The sequence below is a fragment of the Gadus morhua genome, chromosome 7, assembly GCF_902167405.1.
Source record: "Gadus morhua chromosome 7, gadMor3.0, whole genome shotgun sequence".
Taxonomy (NCBI): Eukaryota; Metazoa; Chordata; class Actinopteri; order Gadiformes; family Gadidae; genus Gadus; species Gadus morhua.
Genome location: NC_044054.1, coordinates 17,069,765 through 17,082,888, shown reverse-complemented (window position 1 = coordinate 17,082,888; position 13,124 = coordinate 17,069,765). Strand labels below are relative to the sequence as shown.

At 45.4% G+C, this 13,124-nt stretch overlaps 1 protein-coding gene across 1 annotated transcript in view; it reads right to left on the bottom strand.

Moving 5' to 3' along the window:
- The window catches only part of LOC115547460 (nucleolar protein 4-like), a 72,777-nt gene that overhangs the window by 20,217 nt on the left and 39,436 nt on the right, over window positions 1–13,124 (bottom strand). The gene's annotated exons all lie outside the window — the stretch shown is intronic.

Below are 13,124 nucleotides of genomic sequence, written 5' to 3'. Positions count from 1 at the left end.
CTAAACCCCTATTTAATATTTTTGAATTAAACATGGACATGATGGAGATTGATTGTAATTGTTTATGCAATCTAGATTGAAAGCGAAGTGCTGCAACGATTTTGACTACAATTCTGGAGCAATAATTCGAACACATTAATAATTGTTTACTTTAAGTTTACCTGTACTTGTTTTGTGACGAAGAATCTTTTGAAAAGGCTTAGGGCCTTTTCGAATCTTTATTCCAAAAGGCTAATTTCCCCATTTCTCTCAAATAGTCTCACATACAGACAGACTTTAGATTAATATTAACAATAACATCTAAAGCCTGACGTCAGACAAACTCAAACCTGGGTAAACGGGACATTTCATTTTCTTTCACTTCAAATGTATTTCTCCCAATCATGTTGCTGGGGGCCTGGATCTGTTTATGGCCATAACATGGAACAGCTCTGGAAACCACCGGACCGGCGGAACTGCCTCAACATGATACGGCAAGGCTGACCATCAATCTCAGATTCAGGGGAGGAACTGAAACGACAGCATCATTTTCCCATTGTCGGTATCCCTTGGCAAACAACAAACACAAACTCGGCCAGAACGGGTAAACTAACACTTTTCCCGTAGCTGGTGGGTACGCAACGTCCTCCTATATATCAAATCCTTTTTGGCTAACACTTGCCTGTCACTCACACGCACGCACTCACACTCACTTGCTCACACACACAGACACACACACATTAACGCATTACCGTAGCCCGTGCATAAAAACAATGATATTATGTTACATTCTACTAACTATGGTATCATGCTTTTACTATGATTATATTGAAGTACTATGCTATGGCATAATTATGATAAGCTCCAATTAGTACTACTATGCCATAATGCTATTAACACCGGTACTTTGATGTAATATCAGTACTTCAAATTAATGTAAGTTATATAATGTTGTGCCAGTACTTCGTTCACACTACATCAGCACTATGATGCCTAATCTTTCATATTTATCGAGGAGAGGAAGATGACAGACTAAGAGACTGAATGAGAAACAAACAGGAAGGCAGACTAAGAGATAGAGTGAAGGATTGAAAAACAGACGGACAGACTTGAGAGACAGACAGAGAGTTAGGGAAAACACATGCAGACAGACAGACAGACGAGGGAGGGACAGACAGACAGACGGACAGAGAGGTAGAAGGCAGAGGGAGGGACAGACAGAGACATACAGGCAGGGACACAGACATCGAGGGAGAGAGACACTGCTGGGGCCTGAGAGAGAGCGAGAGAGCGAGAGAACGAGAGAGAGAGAGGAGGGGGCGGACAAAGGATGAACTGACAGTATAGGCAAGAAGCGATAGGGGGGATGGTTCAAGGAAGGAGCGACAAAGAATAGGGGGAGGCATGGCTGGGAAGGAGAGTGAGAGACAGAGGCAGAATATGAGGGAGAGGGGGAGAGGGGGAGAGGGAGAGAGGGAGAGGGGGAGAGGGAGAGAGGGAGAGGGGATAGGGGAGTGTAGAGCAAATGCCTTTTTCAGGGCCGACAGAGAGCAGATACTGGCGGCTAAAAGCCTTGACTGAGCACAGAGTGAATCTACGGCACAATAAAACACGCTATCTCCGTTCTGTCGGGCCCTGGATAACAGCACATGCACGCACACACACACACACATGCACCTCGCAGACCAACCCACACATACACACGCACCGCCATCTCCGCTGTCCAACACTTGATACACACAAAAGAACTGCACTGAGGCCCACACAAACACACACAGGCAAAGAAATACACCCCTACACAGTATACAGAGCATACAGACACGCAGCGGCAGAAATGCAAACACTCTGCGAGTCCAAAAAGTGGCGAGGTCGTTCATAAAAAAAAATCATGTCAATGACACCGTACACAGACGACGTGTCCAACAAGCTCGCACAAAGAAGCCAGACCAACGTGTCTTAGCATTGGAGTCGTGTTTAGAGGCTAAACCGCGTGACATGAAGATCGTCAAGGTAAAAACTGCGGAAAGAGGGGACTGGGTAAAGAAGGGGAGGGACACATGACAGCTACATCGACCTCTATCAAGTTCTTCTGTTCAGCACGCACACACACACACACACACACACACACACACACACACACACACCTGTGGTCTCTGTTCGGTAGCATCCCTAAAGATGTTGCAACACTAGCTGTCGTCACAGAAACAAGATTATATTTCCCTGAAGGTTGACCAGCCATGGTGCGTTGGTCTTGGGGACCGCCACCCTGACAGTTGTTACAAGGGCCACGCCGGGGGTAGACATGGTCCCAGCAGCAACACATAGGTTTGATGCTTAAACTGTGCATCCAATGTGTCCCCCTCCTTAATCCCCTGGCCATCGGATGAACCTTTGGGTGCGTGTGCGTATGTGTGTGGTTGTCTAATAATAGTGAGCGGGGTAAGCTGCCTTACAGAGTCCAAGAGGCCATGAGGGCCAGCACTACCCTCCTGACCTACTTACTACCACACACACACACACACACACACGCACACGCACACACACGTCCATGTTTACATGGACCAATACACCAATCACCACTCACACACAGCCAGACAGACGATATTTGAGGTGGTCGGAGATTCAGAGTAAGAGGAGAAAGATTAACAGAGAGACAAAATGACAAACAGACAGACTGATTGAGAAAGAGAGGCAGACAGACAGACAGACAGTCAGAGACACAAACTGACAGAGAGACAGAAAGACTCTCAGTGAGGAAGATAAGGCCAACTGACAGAGAGACGCACAGGAAGACAATATCAAAATAATTGCTTTTCCCTGCAATTTCCTCCATGTGTTCACACGTATATGCACTCACAGAATTGGTAAAACCGTTACTAAATCTGGATGAATTGCCTAAATACCACCGACAGATGCATGTTCAAAATGGAGCTATATAGGCAACTCAACAGAGAAGACAGACAGACAGACAGACAGACAGACAGACAGACAGACAGACAGACAGACAGACAGACAGACAGACAGACAGACAGACAGACAGACAGACAGACAGACAGACAGACAGACAGACAGACAGACAGACAGACAGACAGACAGACAGACACACAGACACACACACACCCAGCTCGGGTCGGAGTAGGTGTGTTGATGAATTAGATTTGCTCTACATGTTTTGGGGGTTGGCTATGAAAGATAGATGGGGGGTTGAACCCTCATGAATGTAGGCCAGGGAGTGGGAGAGAGGAAGAGGAGAGTGGAAAGACAGCGAGAAGGAAGAGAGACATTATTGTCCAGTAATGTGTTACCCCCAGCCACGGGCCTGGGAGAGGGTTCTCACCAGGGTGTGTAATTTAACATCCTGAAATAGTTAGGTCTGGAAATCTAACTCCATTAGAGCCCTTTGCTTCTATTTCCCTCTCTTTTTCAATCCCTTTGAATCTCATGTCATATCCCCTCTCCACGTAATATCTCATTACATGACGGGATCTCATCCTCCACCCTCACACTCTCTGAAATCAAAAGTCAAACATCTGACACCCGCCAACAACAAATCATAAAAATGTCGCAACTCAGGAGAAAAAGTGAAGGAACTGCAGTGAACTGTGTGTGGAACTGCAGTGAGTTAGGATTTATCGTGTCCAGGGTCGTTTCCTACAGTGGTGTGTTTTAGCCAACCGTGAGAGAGTCGATAATACATACCCATCCTGTTCTGGGACCATGGGCTATATAGGACATAGAGCCCATAAACTAGACATCGTCAGAAACAGCGGATTCATTGGATGTGTGAAACACCAGCAATAGAATCCAGATGGTTAAGATTGAGAGTATTTAATGAAATGTTTGACTTCTTCAAGTGGAGTCATTTGCAGAAGTTGAGGTGAACGTGTTCAGTAAAGATAAGTGGTTGAATTTTTATACGCCCACAGGAACGGGGCAACACTATATATATAATTGTTTACAGAGTACAAGGTGGGATCTTGTCAAACTGCCCATTTTGGATTGCTTAGGGCCTGACGACAGACCCTCTCCACAAGTAATTAGGCAGGTACGAATCGGTCTCTTAAAGCTTCACTTTGGTTGTAGGAACCAGTTGTCACCCTGGTTTAACTCTTAAGAGCCTGGATTCGTTCCATTAGTCTGGTGGGGATTACAGCTAAAAAGACCCCTGAAAGAAACACATTACATGCTGTATATCAGAACACCAATAGGTCCCCAGAAAGAAACACTTAAAAAAGTGTACATCAATCATCACCACCACCACCTCAACCCATCTATGATCAAAATCAAATCCAAATCTCTTTCCCGCTCCCTCTTCCTCTCATATTTTAATGTTACTCCCATACTTGCCTACTCTTGCTGCCTGCCTGTTCTGTTAACTCACTTAGTGCTCCATTTGAGTCCACGTCCAAGCCATGTCTCCACCCTAGCCTTTCAATCTATTCCCCTCTGCTCCTCTGACTTCTAGCTCTCTCACCTCCGCTCTCTCTTCACACTCCACCCCCTGTATTCTGTATCTCGCCTCCTTCCTGCTCGATTGTGAAACAATACGGTACACATCGTGATGCACGCATACATCCCATTCTATACCATCTGCCCAATCTTCCAGCCAACCACTTAGCTGTGTGTGTGTGTGTGTGTGTGTGTGTGTGTGTGTGTGTGTGTGTGTGTGTGTGTGTGTGTGTGTGTGTGTGTGTGTGTGTGTGTGTGTGTGTGTGTGTGTGTGTGTGTGTGTGTGTGTGTGTGTGTGTGTGTCTTAGCTTGCGGCTATGTCTGTGGCCTTGAGAGGTGAAAGACAATGCCTAGAGCCCCTGCCTTCGTTTCGATCTACCTCCCACACACACAATGTATATATATCAGGTAACTGATTATGTATATGTACACATTTGAGGCACAAACTCGTCTAACAATGTAAAACACACACACACACACACACACACACACACACACGAACGCACGCACACACGCACGCACGCACGCCCCATTTATGGTTGCGTATATAACATGAAGGAGGATAATGCTGGCTAGCACATGTGAATGCACATGCCTGCTACTAACTCATACATTTCCCTTATTTCAGTTTACAGATTGAATGCTTGTGGTTGTTTGACTGTCAAGGAACACTCGATTTTTGGTTTGAGGTGAAAATGATGGGGTGTGGCCATGTGTGGTTTGAATCTGTCGGTACTTCACGATTCAATTTGAATTAGATACTTAGGGCTTCAATTAAAATTAGAATTGATTCTCAAATCACAAAATATTCCTGATTCAAAATCGATGAGGGATTCAGAACATAGCTGTGAGACACACAAAGGGAAGAGAAATAGAAAAGACAAAAAGGAGAATAACAAATTTTTGGAAGATGTGAATCAATTGAGAATCGTAGACGACAATAAACTAGATCCTTACGTGAATCGATTTTCTTTTACACTCATAACACACAGACACACACACACCCCCCCCCCAACTCGGTGGTAAAACCGTCTTTCCTCTTAAGTTCTACTTCCAGATAATCTTTACACTAATCTCCTCACCACCTCATGATCGCCCACCCTCACTCTGAATGTTAAATAAGAACAATCAAAAAGTAAAAGAAAAATCACATTTATCTGAACGTTCCAAAAACGCCTAAATAGATATTTATGCGTGTGTGTTTAAGTGTGTTTACGTGTGTTCACGTGTGTATTTACGTACGTGCCGTGCGCGTGTGTGTTTGAGAAGCAGAATCTCGGATAGAGTCTGTAAACTGAATCAGATCAGCATGAACAGTATAAATGGACAGTAATCCGTCGCTATTTGTATGTGTGAAAGAGGGCATGTGAGTGTGTGTGTAATGTATGTATGTATATTAGGGATGGGCAAAATGATTCTTTTCCGGGAACTAGTTCTTTCAGTTCAGTTCACTATAACGATTCGTTTATTTGATTCGTTCGTTTTGATTCGTTCGTTACGTCAGATTACATCTTAAAAAAAATAAAAAATAAAAAAACTTTTTATAATTTTTTTTATTTTTAATTGGTCTTGGGTCCGGATAGGACCGTCAAGACCGCAGTCCGCCGTTTGGAAATGCCTGCTATGTGGTATGGCAAACGTCCCACCAATATTTATACCACTTGCTTACTCTCTATATTTCATTCATGGTTTTACATTTATAATTTTATTTTACTTTACATTTAATTCTTCATTGTTCAGGCATTACAGAACTTGCATGGTCATAAATAAAAAATACGAACTGCAGTTTAATTTCTTTGTTTGTTCTTAAATTGACGTAGAATGGAGCAAAGACTCCTGGGATTGGGAAATGCGATTATCCAATAAACAGATGGAGGTCAAGTCTATTTTCGAAAAAATGTAGGGGGATATATGAGTCGAATGGTATGACCCAAGATACGTCAGACAGAGAAAGCGCGCATATTCGACGGTACCGCCTTGTCATTGGTTTACCCAGGTGCCATTCCAACACCATTGCTACCTCTCATTGGCTGAATCTTTGAGAACGTTGTAGACTCAATCAATATAAGTCGCGGGGAGACGGAGCTTTGTTCGTTTGTATATTTTATTTACGTGACCATATGTTTGGTTTATGTTAAAAAAAAAGAATCAAAGAACCAGTTCTTCTTGTTTTGGGGAACCAGTTCTTGTCGTTCACGTTCGGGATTCGTTCGTTGTAACGAATCAGTCGCGACCGACACATCCCTAATGTATATATGTGAGTGTGAGTGAGTGAGTGAGTGAGTGAGTGAGTGAGTGAGTGAGTGAGTGAGTGAGTGAGTGAGTGAGTGAGTGAGTGAGTGAGTGAGTGAGTGAGTGAGTGAGTGAGTGAGTGAGTGAGTGAGTGAGTGAGTGAGTGAGTGAGTGAGTGAGCGAGCGAGCGAGCGAGCCAGCTAGACAGGCAGATAGAGGGCTAGAGAGAGAGATAGACAGATAGTGGGCAAGAGAGACAGACTGGCGGATAGAAGACAGAAAGAGGGCTTGACTCCTCAAGCCCTCTTTCTGAGTTTTCAGAGTGGCAGATAGAGGGCTAGAGAGACAGACAGGCAGATAGCGGGCTAGAGAGACAGACAGGCTGATGCTCAGTCGGTCAGAAAAAGGAAGGCTTAAACATCTGGGTGAATTTCATGCTCATTTCAATAGCACTCGTATCGAAACAGCTGTCTCATTCAGTTCAGCTCCAGGGCACCAACCAACCACCATTTCTGCCCGGCACTCCTTCTCCATCCCCCACTCCTCTCCCCGTCATCATCCTCTCTGGCTTCCACTGCACATCCTCCTCTTCCTCCACCTGAACTCTGTCACTCAGCGCTAGTCGCAGGAAGTGAGTCACCCCATGGGCCATTACCGTCCTTCCGCTACACTTTTAAACTAACATTTAAATACACAGCAGCGCTACACACCGGGACATAACTCGTTAGACCAGACATGTCAGTCCCATACGAAGCTGTGGCAAGACGAACACATTAAGAAACACAAGGGAAACCCACAAACACGCACACACACCCTTTATGGCCCCCTCTGTCAATGGGTTCTTCGAGCAAGTGCACCTCACCTCTTCACCTTCCCTTATCTAATCTGGACTATAATGTGTATAACTGGCATTCTCAACACTTAGGAAGGTGTGTGTGTGTGTGTATATATGTGTGTGTGTGTGTGTGTGTGTGTGTGTGTGTGTGTGTGTGTGTGTGTGTGTGTGTGTGTGTGTGTGTGTGTGTGTGTGTGTGTGTGTGTGTGTGTGTGTGTGTGTGTGTGTCTGTATGGTATAGGGCGCCTGTAAAGACCTAACTGATACGCAAGGGTACAAATTTCAGTTTGGGAGCCGACACTTTATGATGGAGCCATACCCCTGCCTTCACCTCCCTCGCTTTAAATCCTTCATTAACAACCCCCTGCGCGCACACACACACCCACACACACACACACACACACACACACACACACACACACACACACACACACACACACACACACACACACACACACACACACACACACACACACACACACACACAGGCCTTTGGACTTCTTCTAAGAAATGGGGGCGGTGGGGGGGGGGCGGCGGGGGGGGGGGGGAGAGTCGTGTTTCTTTCCGCCCGCACTCCATAACCTCCTACGCCATTTGTGTGTCTGTGCAGCCCTCAAATAATACTTATAAGTCTGGCGTCCCCACGCTCTTCACAATGGCTCGAGTTTGCATATGTCTGCAGTGCATTAGAATGTATTGTCACTGTGCTTCATGGTGAGCGTGTTTGTGTGCGTTTCATGGTGTGTGTGGTGTGTTTCATGGTGTGTGTGTGTGTGTGTGTGTTTGTGTTTGTGTGCGTTTCATGGTGTGTGGTGTGTTTCATGATGTGTGCGTGTGTGTGTGTATGTTCATGGGGATTGTGTTTGTTTCATGGTGTGTGTGTGTGTGTGTGTGTGTGTGTGTGTGTGTGTGTGTGTGTGTGTGTGTGTGTGTGTGTGTGTGTGTGTGTGTGTGTGTTTCATGGTGATTGTGTTTGTGTTTTTTTCATGGTGTGTGTGTTTCATGGTTAGTGTTTTTTTTCATGAAGTGTGCGTGTGCGCATGTGTGTGTGTGTGTGTGTGTGTGTGTGTGTGTGTGTGTGTGTGTGTGTGTGTGTGTGTGTGTGTGTGTGTGTGTGTGTGTGTGTGTGTGTGTGTGTGCGTGCGTGTGTGTGTGCGTGAGACACTTGGAGGGGGTTCTGTCAATAATTAAGCAGCAAAGGACCCCTACTCAGCAAGCCTTTCCCTTCCCTCGACAGACAGACAGAGAGGCCGACAGACACACACAGAGGGACATCATAAAGCAACTAAAAAGGACTACAAAGGAAATAAGAATTATTCAAGGTATTATACCACGGAATTCCAGGTAAATCCAATGACCGTATGCACCACTTGTCCGAGACCAATACGCACTTAAAAAAACACAAAGACATGCACCGCTATCTGAATACGTTTGACGCCGGTGGCCTAAGCGAACATCTGAACTAATCTGTTAGCTCAGGAATTAGACGATGGATATATATTTGAGCATACACGTGATGTTAAGTGGCTTCATGACAAGCCTAATGGAAGCCGATGAATATGATCAGCGATACGCCGCAACCACAATAATAACCGTAAGCCTGTGACGCGTCTATAAGAGACAGCATAATGGCAGACACTCACACACAGACTTCCATAACACACACACATGCAAATAGATGAGGTACACTTGAGATGCACAAATGGTGGTGGTATGCATATGCTGCATAAGACGGACACTTGCATATTCATCCACACAGAAATTATATACAAATATATGCATACAGATCCACCTAGAAGCAAACGGCCATATGCTACCGTACGCCTCATGCCTTACAAAACACGATTACAAACAACTGAGACCTAAACACACACACACACACACACACAAGTTCCTCAATCGCTGATAGATAAACTCTCAGCAGAATACGAATAAGACATCCAACAATAACCCTGTCCGACCCCGCCTCTAAGAAAGACACAAGTCTCTCAACCGAGGGACAGTAAGAGGAAAGTTCCACACACACATGGAACACGTCGCTGTGCGTTTCATTTACAACGGACACGAGTTCTGACCAGTCACTAGGCGGGAAAAAAAACGGACTCTCATTCAACAATAGATAACAGTGTACGATAATATAAAAGGAGCAGCACGACCACTTTAGCATGCGTGTATGATGGGGGCGCGCACGCACACACACACACACACAGCTCTGAGCCTCTCTCTGGGCCGCGCAGTGTATACAGTGGAAATGTCATATGTTAATGTTGCTCTACATTTTTAATGGGCTTCCCATTAGGGTAGCCCCATGCTTATATCACCACGGGTCATCGGCCGCTGGGCCTGCCACCTCTGCTGCAGCCCCAACAGGCCGTCTTCAAACAGGGCGCGCGCGCGCGCACATGCGTGCGTGCGTGCGTGTGTGTGTGTGTGTGTGTGTGTCATACTAATGAGACATAGCCTAACATACTAGGATAACGTCGATACCATGGGACCATTTTTTATATCGTTACGTGTAACTCTCTTGAAGTGGTTCAGACTGGGTAAGCAAGTGCTGGGAAGCCCAATTAGTGTTTACAGTAGCACCAACTTGGGAAGCATCTACCTTGTTCAATCTTTTATAACCAATACTATTCATCATCATCATATAATACTACTGCATTTATAACCCCCGCAGTCCATGTATTATTATGTTACAAAGGCACACATATCCATCATAACTTCACTTGATTCTCGTTACTGGATTCTCATTCATTGAAACCATGTCCTCACAAAGAAAAACCCGAATGATCTCTCTGAATGGGAATGGATCGGAGGCCGAAATTCCGATGCGGAAAAGTGTCATTCCTGAAAACCCAATGAGACGCATTGATCTTCAAGTCTGGTTATCCCGCTGTGAGATCCCTTGTTCCGCTGCCAGGTGTGCTAGCAGAGAGCAGAGAGCGTGCATTAGCCGCTCGCCTCTTCATACAACAATATGCTGATCCAGCACAGGGGCCCATTGCATTAGACCAGACCCTGCATGGCCTGCATGTCAACTGACACGACCAACTTAGATCTCGGCCCATGCACTCTGCTGCGCTGCTGACACGTTCAAACACATCTTTATCAATCGTCGCTGGGGAATCACAAGCCAATCACAAGTCAGAAAATATTGGTTGTATGACTGCAAAGGTCTTCCAGCTGTGAGAAAAACAGGTCCAGCCTACTATGATAAGATATACTTTATCAGACATTACTGGCGCAGATTGAAATACGTACACTTTTTACTTTTCCAGCTATCCCGACCAAGACAAAGGTAAAAGACCAAGATAAAATCTAAACCTACACCCCCACCCGACAAATCTATGCAAATTCATCAACTAAACGGACAATGATAGCCTCATCTTTTGTCATGTCGTTGTTAATCAGCAGTGTTAATTAAGTATAGTACTATTCAGATATGTTCAGATGGTGTTTAACTCCTCCAACCCCCAACATGACAACAACAATGGCCGTCACCGTCTTCTGAGTGCCATCCCAACAGCTAGAAGGCAATTGGCCTTGGTCTAACCCACCAACAACATATTAAAAATACAATCCATTCCAATTGTATTTAATTGTACGTGTACTTGCCACGTCTTCATTTCATTCCATCACACTCCCGTCATCCCCCACTCACAGAAAGGTACAGGCAATTTCAAACCAGGAATAACTTGTGTATTAAGCGTAAAATAAGTCACATGTTAATCTCTTGGCCTAGATTCAGCTACCCTAGTTCACTGACCCCACCCCTAAAAGAGCCTTCCTCTTTAACCCCGGGTATTCCACTGGTTATCTCCATCCGCCCTTATCCCCTCCTCCATCTGTCCACCCCGTTTACCCTGAAACACATCGCTCCCATTCCTCCAGGGGGGAGGGGAGAGGACAGGACAGCAGAAGAGGAGAGGCGGCATAGGATGAGGAAAGGAGGAAAGTGAATGTTTATTTCCCTGTGTCCTACTTTCTCAACACATGACACCATGTGGTCCACAGACCTAAAGGCTCCTCTGTGTGTATGTGTATGCGTGTGTGTGAGAGAGTGTGACTGTGAATGTGGCTATGTATGTGTGTGTACGCATGCGTACATATGTGTGAATCATTCCGTGTATCACTGCTCTGCTGTGGTACTGTAGCAGTACTCTCTAGAACACTAGCGACCCATCTTGAACACATCTACTGTCGTACTGTAAATGCACGAGGCCATTTCATGCAGCCGGTTGATTTCCTAGACGTATAACGTTCTGTATAAGATAGCAGATTAGGGGGACGCTTTGGATAAGCGGAATAGATGCTTTTAAATGACTAGGATAATACTTATTATTTTACCCTGGCATTGATCCCTCTTTTCCCATGACTGGGATCATCTCATTGTTTCCTAAAGTAGAAAGAGTGTTTTTACATAACACATTTCGGCATCCAAAAATCAATAAATACTTCACTAATAAGTGCGCGCACACACACGCTCACACGGCCAGCCGAACAGCCAGGGCTCTGTTCAAGGTTGTGAGGGCTGAGATAGATATATTAAAAGTGGCAGCTCTATGCTAGCTAGCCCTTTACGTAAGTTACCCTATCTGTCAATCTAGCGGACAGCACTGACCTACACACTGCCCTGCTCATCGTCGACATGGACCCGTTGACGGTTCAGACCGGCGTTTCACACCTGAGTCAGGTCGTTTCCAAATCCCCGCCCCCCCCAAGGACACGATTGGTCGAAACAAATGTGGAGCGAAAGAAGGGAACGCACCGTGTTCACACAGATTTGAGATGGTCTACCATCAGACTCCGGAGGATAATAAAAAGTCTGATTAGTGAGACTACAGGGCGCTGGTTCCGTAGCTGACAACAGCTGCTTATGCATGGAAGGTATGATAATAACAGTCTAGAAGAGGGATGGTGGTAATCTCCTGGGTTTTTCCGCTCAGACAGTATTGATACCGCCCTGCCAACAGCCTGGCTTCCTGGATCAATGCTGTTGTTCTGGAACCCCAGACAACATGACCTGAACGTAGCACTCTAGAACCACAGACAGCATGACCTGAAGGAACCACTCCAGAACCACAGACAGCATGACCTGAATGAACCACTTCAGAACCACAGACAGCATGTCTTGAATGAACCACTTCAGAACCACAGACAGCATGTCTTGAATGAACCAGTCCAGAACCACAGACAGCATGACCTGAATGAACCACTCCAGAACCACAGGCTTGAATGTACTGGTCTGGAACCACAGAAAGCATGACCTGAACGTAGCACTCTAGAACCACAGACAGCATGACCTGAATGTACTGGTCTAGAACCACAGACAGCATGACCTGAATGTACAACTACAGAACCACAAACGGCCAGAATGCACTACGATATATATGAACCACATTAATGTATGTTTGTTGGTTTTTCGATTACATTGACCCTGTTATCTAACCATAACAGCCATGTTTTTAGACCATGACTACATTTACCGTTATAACTATTAAATTATCAGTGTCAGTGATATGTTCCTGCATCATCCTGAAAGGGTTCATTTGCAATAACCGCAGGCTCGCTGGACATTTCCCCGCTTACTGCACGACTACTTAGGCAACTAGAAATCCATAATTTGCAC